This window comes from Paramisgurnus dabryanus, chromosome 1, assembly GCF_030506205.2.
Source record: "Paramisgurnus dabryanus chromosome 1, PD_genome_1.1, whole genome shotgun sequence".
In the NCBI taxonomy this organism is placed as follows: domain Eukaryota; kingdom Metazoa; phylum Chordata; class Actinopteri; order Cypriniformes; family Cobitidae; genus Paramisgurnus; species Paramisgurnus dabryanus.
In genome coordinates, this window is record NC_133337.1 from 6,545,165 (window position 1) to 6,557,237 (window position 12,073).

Sequence of the window (12,073 nt, forward strand, 5' to 3'; positions counted from 1 at the left end):
CGACACATGCTTTGGGGCTAAAACAAATTCAGACACATGCATCTTTCATACCTACAAATCAGCAGCAAATATGTCACCTGCCTTAATAAGCTTGAGTCTCGCAAAATTTGTTGAATGTTGCACCCTCTCTCTCCCTTCCTTTTTCTCTCTCCCTGTCTCTCCCTGATGGTTAATTGTTAAAGTAATTTCCAGTGTTGTGCTTTACAGCCATGTGTGTGAGATAAAAGGTGTGCAGATGTTTGTGGTTTATGAAGCAGCCCATTAAGCTCATTAAGCTCAGATTTTGCTGTCTCCAGTATGCTGTAGTGGGAGGAGTCACATGTTAATGGTGGAAAATATATGTGTAATTAACCAAATTCAGCATCTGGATGCCAGACAGATATCTGTGTATTGTCAATTATTAGATCCTAATATTTCTTTTTTTTTTTTTAAGAAGTTCTTTAAATAAATTATGAAATAAATGTAAGTGATTATGACGCTGAGCTTGTATTTCATGATTATGTGTTGCTTCTTTTTAATGTGATAATTACATATCTGAAGATCATAGTGTGTCTCTATATGTGTCTAACCCACTGATCTATATAAATGACTGGATTGCGCATAGAACGCTTGACGTAACTGCGTGACGTGAAGCCAGCGCAGAGTTCGAGCCGCCATCTTGGTATACCCAACCGGCAGAGAGCGTCATTGACTTTCATTCAAAATCATGATCAAAATTTACCCCCTTTACAGCGTATCAGTTACACAAGGTTAATTTTTAGGATATGTGTAAGTTAATTATTTGTTAATCCTGGTGTTTTTTGCAATGTTTATGTTTTAATCGGGCAGGATAATGGATTTATAAAAAACCGTTAAGGTGAGTGTGTCTGTTGCATTTGTTAATGACACGGGTATAAATAAAGTTTTTTTTGACATTCAGCTACACTGTGACGGTCAGCGTTATTTCTCTAAATAAGTTTAGGTAACTTGTAAGTTTAGATAACATAATTTAAAACTAGCAAATTATTGCATGCACATACGGTACAAAGCATGATTATTTATATAGATTTCAGAATGAGCACGTTTATTGTCATTAATACTAAATATGCTGCGGTCTGTCTGCTGATCTGATACTGTAATAAAGATGAATGTATAATAACTGATTAAAACGCAAAATGTACAACTTTCAGTAAATAACTATTTACATGCTTTGGACGTTTGTGTTGTAATAATGTACAGGGTAAGTTCACATATAAAAACGAAGACGAGTAAAGTGATATTTTATCATTAAAATCTGATAACGTCCATTGATTTAATAGAACGTTTGGGTATACCAACATGGCGGCGCGGTGGCTTCACAAGTGTGACGTCATGCGCAATCCAGTCATTTATATAGATCAGTGGTCTAACCTTTTACTGTTTAAGATCACTGACTAGGACCGTGGTTGCCAAACCAAAGTATTTTTATGTTAAAGGCACAATATGCAAGTTTTTTAACAAGCACAGTGTTCTATTTTTCATATGTGCACTTGCATTTTCAAAATGTTTCAACAAGGATTGTATCCAGATAATTAGCAGTTTTAAAGTGTTAGTTTATAGGGTTGCTTGTCAAAGGTGTTATGTCTGGGTATCCTCGGCTTCTGCTCCATAGGTGTGTTTGACTTCATGCGGCATTGTACAGACCGATCTGCCTATGACATCAAAGTATGGCGAGAGCAATTAGCAAGCAGCACTCTTGTGATAGTTTGATGTCTTATGTTGATCAATATGCACAGTGCCACATGCAGAAGTTGTAGAAGTATGCAGATTATGGAAGTAGTAATGTCTAAGCACACTGCTTTGGCTTCTTTCAAGCACTTTTTTTCCACTCAAACTCTGGGCTTACATTGTAATAATACAACATCCATGAGCGTGCTCGAGCTAGACTTTGCCTCGCACCTAAGCTTGTAATACGCTTGCCAGCTGCCCTTACATTATTCAGTGGCTTGTCATAGATAAATTAGTAAAAAATGATCATATAAATAAATAAGAAAACTATTGCCCCGCGCCCACTGCTATTTTTTATCGAGGCTCTCAAAGGTTGAAGATAGGACGATCTCACTATGGAGAATATCGCCCAATGCTAGTGAAGACTACAACTCCCAAAATTACATATTGTGCCTTTAATATATCATTCATGATGTAGTACAATATATAACACATTCGGGAAACAGTGGGTTAGGAAATATTATGGATTTCTATTACCTTTAATTCAATTGCGTCTCTAATGTTTTCCTCGAAGGAGAAATAAAAGATAATTTGGTCTTAGAAGAATTTGATAAGAAATCTCTAACTTTGAATGCAGACTTTGTCCTGGCAAAATAATTCACAATGTGTGACACTGTTGAGGTCTTTACTTTTGCTGAGGAGAAAACTCAGACTACAAGTCCTTAACTGCACTGCAATTGTATCTCATTGCTGTCTAGAAGAAACCACTCAAACATCAAAGAGATCTTATTTGTGATTTATCTTTCCTACAGGCATATAAAAAGTGTGCTTATGTATGTGTGTGCTCATTAGCCTCAATGCACATGCTGCAGTCATTATACAGTGCATTTGATGTCAGTGTAAGCGGAAGAGAAGAGATTGATACAGTACAGTAAATATTGATCTTTGCAAATGCAGTGGGACACTAACCCCATTTTGGCATTGTTGCTACTTGTTACCATGCCACATTTATTTGTCAGTGATCATGTTATGGGTTACATCAGGGATTGAACACCAAATATGGAAGCAGTGATGCCGTTAAGCTGTTCATTCTCAAGTCTAAGGGATCTAAGGGTTAATGACACAATGGAAATATGAAATAATATTTCTCATGAAGTACTTTTGGACCATTTACTGTTTTTACATTTTCATTATAATTTTGACCAGACTATTTTTATTTTAGTAATGCAAAATATTATCTTAATTGTGATATATAAAGACATTGCGACCCTGGACCACAAAACCGTGTATCAAAAGCCAACAATACATTGTATTTTTATGCCAAAAACTCATTAGGATTTAAAGTATGTATTTAGCATTAGTTATATGTGTTGCTAGGACATCATTTGCACAACTTTTAAGGCAATTTTTCAATATTTAGATTTTTCTTGCACCAGATTTGTGACGAGACTGACAGGTTAGGTTCCATTTGCAACTCTTTATTGATGTTTTCAAACAACAAACAATAGTAAACAATGGGCACATCCAAGTAATCATAAACATATAACAGACCAGGTTCGGGGCAGGCGGCAATCAATCATAAACGTTTAATCAGTCCAAGATCGGGGCAGGCAGAAAGCAGTCGTAATCGTAATCCAGTCCAAGTTCAGGGCAGGCGGCAAGAATCAATAAACCAAGAGACAGTCCAAAATAACACCAGGAAATCAAACACGGGTACACACAGGGAAAACGCTCAGAAATGCTGCTAGGGCAAACAAGACTTCGCAAAGTTCAGGTGGCAGAGTCCCAGGTTAAATAGACCCGCTGATACGCTGCAGCTGGTGTGTAATCAGCGGGTCACAGTGCATGATGGGGAATGTAGTTAATATTCGGGTGAATGGGAAGTACCGGGAGCGTTGGCGCTGACATCCGTCACAGAGCCCCCCCCCCCTGCGAGCGGCTCCAGACGCGGGAAGTGTTCTTTCGAGGACGACCTCGGGGACGAGGGGCAGGTTTATCCGGGTGTAGTCTGTGAAATTCATGGATGAGGTTGGGATCCAAGATGTCGTTAGCGTTTTCCCACGACCTCTCCTCGGGACCATACCCCTCCCAGTTGACGAGGTACTGCAGGTTGGAGCCCTGACGTCTGGAGTCCAGCAGCTCGCTGACCAGATAGGCCTCTTCTCCGTCCACCATGATGGGAGGGGGCCCTGATCCTCCAGAATCTACAGCCGCTCCCGGGTCCTCGGCAGGTTTTAATAGGGAAACATGGAAAGTGGGAGAGATACGGTAATTAGGGGGGAGATCAAGACGGTAGGAGACAGGATTAACTTGTTTCATAATTTTAAAAGGACCAACATACCTGGGACTCAACTTTTTGCAGGGGAGACGAAGTTTCAGGTCTCTGGACGAGAGCCAAACCAACTGACCAGGTTCGTAGTGGGGTTCTGGGGTTCTATGTCGATCCGCTTTTTCTTTGACCTTCCTGATGGCTCGGGACAGATGAACGTGAGCTTCTTGCCAAGTTTCCTGACTTTGAGTGAACCATGCATCGATGGCCGGAATGTCTGCGAGTTCTTCGTCCCAAGGGAAGATGGGTGGCTGGTATCATGGTCATCGCCCCTAAACTGTGGAACAGCCTCCCTCTGCACATTCGGCAAGTCTCACATTTAGAAGGTTTTAAGTCTCAGTTAAAAACATATCTTTTTAATTTAGCGTTCGTTGAAAATAGACCTTGTTTGGAGATAGCTTCTTGATGTTTTTATATATTTTATTTTATCTCAATTTGGTTTTCTTTTATTGAATTTTATTCTTATCCCTTATTCTGTCTTAATTTTCTTTTTATTAATTGTTTGATATTTTGCTTTGTCTTTTAAACACTGTGAAGCACTTTGGGCAATTGAAATTGCAGTAAAATGTGCTATATAAATGAATAAAGTTGAAAGTTGAAAGTTGGTATCCCAGGACGCATTGGAATGGAGTGAGACCCGTGGAAGTTTTCTTAAGGGAATTCTGTGCATATTCCGCCCAAGGTAGGAAGCGACACCAGTCATGCTGATTCTTGTGACAGTAAACTCTGAGAAACTTAGTTAACTCTTGATTAAGACGTTCAACTTGACCATTGGATTGTGGGTGATAACCGGATGTAAGACTGATGTTGATGTTTAAAGCTTTGAAGAATGCTTTCCATACCTTGGACGTGAATTGTGGACCCCGGTCAGATACGATGTCCTCAGGCAACCCGTAATACCGGAACACACAGTGAAGTAGCTGTTCAGCAGTTTCCATGGCGGATGGCAGCTTGGGCAGAGGGATAAAACGACATGCTTTAGAGAAACGATCAATGACAGAAAGTACCACTGTGTTACCATCAGACCTAGGCAGATCCGTCACAAAATCCACCGCTATGTGAGACCATGGTCTCTGTGGGATCACAAGGGGTTGGAGGAGACCAGCTGGGTTCTGGTGTGGGGTTTTACTGGCTGCGCAAACCGTACAGGCGTTCACCACCGCGCTGACATCAGGTAACATGGACTGCCACCAGAACTTGTTCTTCAGCATCACCAATGTTGAGTTAATGCCCGGGTGTCCAGAAGAGAGAGATGTGTGTACCCATTGAATGACCTGCTTCCTGTGAGAAGGAGGAACGTAAGTACGGTCTGCAGGGCATTCCGCTGGTGGTGGGTTAGCATTGTTGAGCTGGTTTATTTCTTGTATAACGTTCCACTGAACAGGAGCTACAATGAGGGAGGGTGGGATGATGGGCTCGGAACAAACAGGCTGGGGTGAAGAATCAAAGATACGTGACAATGCATCTGCTTTGGTGTTTTTGGATCCAGGTCGGTATGTGATAGTAAATTGAAATCTAGTGAAGAACAGAGCCCACCTTGCCTGCCGGGTATTGAGACGTTTGGCAGATTGTAAATATTCCAGGTTGCGATGGTCTGTGAGAATCAGGAAAGGGTGTTTGGCGCCCTCTAGCCAATGCCGCCATTCTTCCAAGGCCGCCTTCATAGCTAAAAGCTCCCGGTTACCCACATCATAATTTCTCTCAGCAGGATTCAGTTTTCTAGAATAGAAAGCACAGGGGTAAACTTTGCCTGGATTACCTTGTCTCTGTGATAATACTGCGCCCACTCCAGAATTCGAGGCATCCACCTCGACTATGAAAGGCTTCTCGGGATCTGGATGATGCAGAATGGGGGCTGAAGTAAAGCGGGTCTTGAGGTCACTGAAGGCGGCTTCGGCTTCCGGGTTCCATGAGAGCTTGTGATTAGACTTATGCACAAGTGAAGTTAAAGGTGCAGCAACCATACTGAAATTCTTGATAAATCTTCTATAAAAGTTAGCGAATCCCAGAAATCTTTGGAGTTCCTTTACCGTAGTTGGTTTGGGCCACTGTAGAACTGACTCCACCTTCTTTTCATCCATAGCCACCCCGTCTGGACTTATGATATACCCCAGGAAGGACGTAGATGACTGGTGAAACTCACATTTTTCTGCTTTCACGTAGAGTTGGTGTTCAATGAGGCGTTGGAGGACTGTTCTGACATGGACGACGTGTTGTTCTGGGGAATCAGAGTAAATCAAGATGTCGTCAATGTAAACAATTACGAATCGGTTGAGCATGTCCCGGAGCACATCATTAATAAAGGACTGGAACACAGATGGACTGTTACAAAGACCGAAGGGCATCACCAAATATTCGTAGTGACCATCGCTGGTGGAGAAAGCTGTTTTCCATTCGTCCCCCTCACGAATTCGAATTAGATTATAAGCACTACGGAGATCCAGCTTACTGTAAATCTTGGCGCTGCGTAACTGTTCCAAAGCAGCAGGCACTAGAGGTAACGGATAGCGGAATTTCACCGTGATGTCATTCAGGCCCCGATAATCAATACATGGTCTAAGACTGCCATCTTTCTTGCCCACGAAGAAAAACCCTGCAGAGGCTGGTGACGTAGAATGACGTATGAAGCCCTTCTCAAGTTCTTCTGCGATGTATTTCTTCATGGCTTGTTGTTCAGGTTCGGATAGAGGAAAGATGCGTCCTCTAGGTGGCACAGCATCGGGTAACAGTTCAATAGCACAATCACTGGTTCGATGAGGTGGTAACTGCGTGGCTTTGATCTTGCTGAATGCAATGGCAAGATCTGAATACTCGTGGGGAACATTATCAGGTAAACTGGGTACTGGATTAATTTGTGACGTGCATACAGAGAGATCAGGTGACTCACTCAAACAGGATTTCATACATTTATCACTCCACTTCAGAATGCTCTTTTCCTTCCAGGAAACAAGTGGGTTGTGAAAATGCAGCCAGGGGAATCCCAGAATGACTGGGTTGTGAGGAGACGATATGACGTAGAAGACAATCTCTTCTGTGTGGTCGTGTTCGGTAACAAGTGTGATGCTTTGAGTGATATGCGTGACGTGACCGGTGCCCAATGGTCTCCCGTCTAACGCTGCGATAGAGAGAGGGGGTACACAAGGGGTTACTGAGATTCCATGAGACTTCACTAATCCCGCATCAATAAAGTTTCCCGCAGCCCTGGAATCAAGTAATGCTTTGGTATTAAACTTACTTTGTTGCCATGACAACGAGACAGAAACTTCCATACATTCAAATGTAGTAGATGGAATAGATGCACTCACCCGACCTAAGCGTGTCTGAGCTGGTCGTGAGGGACAGACGGCCAGGACATGGCCAGCTTCACCACAATACAGGCATAGACGTTGACGAAAGCGGCGTTCTCTCTCATCCACCGTGAGTCGTGCTCTGCCCACCTGCATGGGTTCACTCGTGTCAAGTGAAGGTACTGAGTGAGTTGCGTAAGTCTCAAATACACGGACTGGTCTGCGACTGCGTACTAGATTATCCACTCGTATAGCCAGCTTGACGAATTCATCAAAACTCCTCCCCTCGTCACGGCAGGCTAACTCGGACGGTAATTCTTGATTTAAACCTTGACGAAACAATGTCTTCAATGTATCTTCAACCCAGTTGGTCTGTGCAGCGAGTGTGCGGAAGGTCAGAGCGAATTCGGCCGCTGAGCGGCGCCCCTGTCTAAGGGAGAGTAGTTGTTCACCTGGGTCTCGACCTCCTGCTGGGTGTTCAAACACAGCTCGCATGGTGCTCTTAAACTCATCAAAGGTACTTTGGTTAAAGTTGCCAGCTGCCCATAATGCCGTAGCCCACTCTAATGCTTTCCCAGTAAGCAAAGAACAAACCAATGAGATTTTACTAACCTCCGTAGTGTAAATGTTGAGTTGCTGGGCGATGAAAAGCTCACACTGCATGAGAAAGCCTTTACATCGATCTGGGGTGCCATCAAACTTTTCAGGGAATGCCAGACAGGGTGTAACTGAAGCCAGGGGCGTGGCTCTGGGTTGAGTTGGCTGAGGCGTGGGAACTGGTGTAGCGGCGGTGTTAGCTGATGTAGCTAAGCTCTGCACAAAGCGAACTAATTCCTCCGTGAGAGATGTCAGTCGGACTAACTGATGTTGATGAGCCGCCAGGATGTTTGCTTGTGTGGACAGCTCGCCTGTAAGCTGTGCCACGGTTGCTGGAGCCTGTGGTGGCGAAGTCTTCTGTGACGAGACTGACAGGTTAGGTTCCATTTGCAACTCTTTATTGATGTTTTCAAACAACAAACAATAGTAAACAATGGGCACATCCAAGTAATCATAAACATATAACAGACCAGGTTCGGGGCAGGCGGCAATCAATCATAAACGTTTAATCAGTCCAAGATCGGGGCAGGCAGAAAGCAGTCGTAATTGTAATCCAGTCCAAGTTCAGGGCAGGCGGCAAGAATCAATAAACCAAGAGACAGTCCAAAATAACACCAGGAAATCAAACACGGGTACACACAGGGAAAACGCTCAGAAATGCTGCTAGGGCAAACAAGACTTCGCAAAGTTCAGGTGGCAGAGTCCCAGGTTAAATAGACCCGCTGATACGCTGCAGCTGGTGTGTAATCAGCGGGTCACAGTGCATGATGGGGAATGTAGTTAATATTCGGGTGAATGGGAAGTAACGGGAGCGTTGGCGCTGACATCCGTCACAAGATTCCAGATCTTATTTTTTTTAGCTTTCAGACAATTTTTAAATCTCAATTTCAAATAATGACAATTGTGACTGGTTTTGTGGTCCAGGGTCACATAAATTTTTTTTTATATCTAAGTCTATATAATATTAATACAATAATTATGTATATGATTTAGTTTGTAAATAGGGCTGCAGGATTTAAGGCATGCAAAACTTGCCAAATTATGTGATTTATGATATGCAATATAATAATGCTTTAAATTTGTAAAAAAAAATCGAAATTTAAATCAAAATATCATATAATCAACATATACATGTGTCACATTTTTTTTCCAGAAAAATAAAGCATTAGAAACTACGTTTTTCCAGTCAGTTAAATGCATCTACCTAAAACTTTAACTATCCATCTTTCTGAAGTAATCATTTGGTTACTGCATACATTGTGATATGCATGTTGTGATATTAAAATTATTTAAATTTATTACACGGCACTCTAAAATGCTTGATTCTGATGGGCCAGGCACAATATTCCAGGGTTTGTTCTTTTCAGACAACTAGCGGTAAGAACTAATAACACACGGCAAACCGGATTCTGACAGGTACAGTTTAATATTACACAAAAAATATGTATCTTTTAATAACATATATAACATTTTATTTACATATGATTCAACCAAATTTGTCTCGTCTTATCTTAAAACAGAAAGAAAACAGGATTTCCTTGTGGAAGGTCTGCATTCATTAAGAATGAGCAAATAAAATATTTCAAATCAATATTTAATGCTCCTTACCTTACCTATTATGAGATTAATAGCTGTGTAATAAGTGAGATAATAAAACAGGTTCTTATCGAGAAAAAAGCCCCTTCAGTGTGATAAAAGATCAACCTGCTGCCAGCTGCATATACATTATCCCTTACATAACTTTCAGTCCTGTGAAATTTTAATAAAAAAACAAACAAACATTATGTCTAAACACAATGATTTAAAAAAACAAAAATAAAAGAGAGCATCAAATGAGAAGTAAGACTCTGGGAATGTGGGTCTGATCCTAATAGTCCTAAAAAAGCTTCATTTTCTATAGGCAAAATATAACTTCCATTTCTTAGGACTTTATAACCTTTAATGCTTCAGGTAAAGCTTAGAGATTTTCACATTCACACAGAGCGTATTTGGGGAGTTGCTGAGAATGAATCATGAATTGTCCTATGTTTTAAATAAAATGACTTTTAATAACTATAGGTGAACATTAAAAAATTTGTCACCACTCAACAAACCCTGGTGTTAGTCTTACACACATGCATGTGCATTAGTGAAAGTAGACGTTTATAAGAAAGACAAGAGTAAAAAGTTGCTATGACAAAGAGATGAGCGAGAAAAATTCCAAGTGAGAATATTTGAGACAAATAAGAAAAAAATGTAAGCGATCACCATGGAAACAGTGTATGATGTGTGTTTTTGGGGGATGGGGTGTGAATGTAAACAGGTGTTCACACGTGTGATGTGTGAACATGCCTTTCTGTTTTGGGTGGACACAAGAACGAATCTTTAAGAATGCTTTGTCCATAATGGAATAGTTCACCCAAATGAAAACAGTCATTATTTACTCAAGCTTATGCCATCCCCGACCAAGATGTGTAAGAGTTTAGCAGTACACAAACAAATCATTTTATATTGAAATGGTCATGTTATTTCCTTATATGGAAGTCAATATGAGCAAGTACATAAATACATTATTAAAGTAATCCAAATGAAGCGAAACAAAACGTTTGTGAGAGAAAACAATATTTCAAGTTTATTTAGTGATTGATACGTCATGTGCAGTTATAAACATACAAATCAGTGCTGTTAAAAACAAATGTGGTGGCACGCTGATAAAGCACAATGAAACTCATTGGTTCCTGTGTCCCTGCATAGCCATCTCAGTATGCGATTTTGCAGTGTTTGAGTATTTCTATAACTGTCAACAGTACAAATGTGTGATGTGTTCATGTTTTCAGAGAGCAGAAGAGAGATTTTAGCATTAACAGACTTATTTAGAGAACATATACTATATAAAGGCATGTGAATGTGAGTGTATAGACATGCTTTAGTGGTTAACTGTCTTAGGTTATCTCCCACAAGCCTAATTATCATGTCTAGACAAAGTCTGATTATTAAGATGTTAACTGCTATCCAGCACATTTCCACTAACGCGTTGTCTGCTTTTCCAATTAAAATGTATTCCTGCCGGGAATTTTCTAGGTTTTTAAAGTGAAGTGTGCCCTTGGCTGTGACATTAAGACGTCCCATCAGTGCACTTCCCTATACATGTTGTCATGGCAACAGTCTCACTGGCCCTTGGAGGGTTTTGGTAAGGGGAAGTGAGTGATTCACGGGCCTGATTTTCTGAGCATCCTACAAACAGTTATGCGAAACAAAGAGCCGAAACAGTCACACAGACACACCGCTCACACAGACAGAACCCTGCTCCAGTTCACTGCTTTATACTGAATGTGCGCCATTCAGACATATAAAGCTGCTTGTTCTGTCACATAAGAGAAGCCATTGTGCAAACTCTCATTGTGTTTAAAATTTTAAATAATGAGGCTTCATTTGATTCTAAAATGTCTTTGATATGTTAGTCAGTGTGTGAATTATGTTACTGTCAAACTCTGTTACCAATGTAGAGTAACAGTGTTGACAGTATGTAACAGAACTGGCAGTCATACACACACACACACACACACACACACACACACACACAGACACACACACACGCACGCACGCACGCACACACACACACACACACACACACTCTTGATTTAATGTGTTGTCCTTAACTTGACACATCTCTGTGTTATTTTGTGTTGTTTTAACACATCTTGTGTTGTCCCTTTTCACATAGGACACAATATTTTATTTTATGGTCTGTAACAACTTGTGAAAATGAGTATCAAATAATTAAAACAATTAAATATATAGCCATTTAAAAAAGCAGAATAATGACTTTGGACACCAGATGTACCTGAAATTATATAATCAATATATTATAGAAAAACAAATGTTGAAGAGGAAAGAGGCAAAGTAAATGAGGAGGAAGAGGAGGGTATTAGAAAGGCAAAAAAATAGTTCAAACTGTAAAATGCTTGAATGCCATTCAGAGGCATCATGCCCATTGAAACTTTTTGAGCCAGGTGAATTTTGCATGCAATATTTTGGCAAAATATTATCAGTTCTGAGATTTTCTCTGTTTTATTGACATGCTTCGTTCTGGAGGCAATGAATTATTAATGAATTATACAAACCCAGATGCAACAGCGCTGGCACCATCATTGTGCATGTTGAGTATTAACTGTATACTAAGGTGATAGTTCAA

At 40.7% G+C, this 12,073-nt stretch overlaps 1 protein-coding gene across 2 annotated transcripts in view; it reads left to right on the forward strand.

The window, feature by feature from the left end:
- The window catches only part of chst11 (carbohydrate (chondroitin 4) sulfotransferase 11), a 90,185-nt gene that overhangs the window by 7,464 nt on the left and 70,648 nt on the right, over nucleotides 1–12,073 (forward strand). The gene's annotated exons all lie outside the window — the stretch shown is intronic.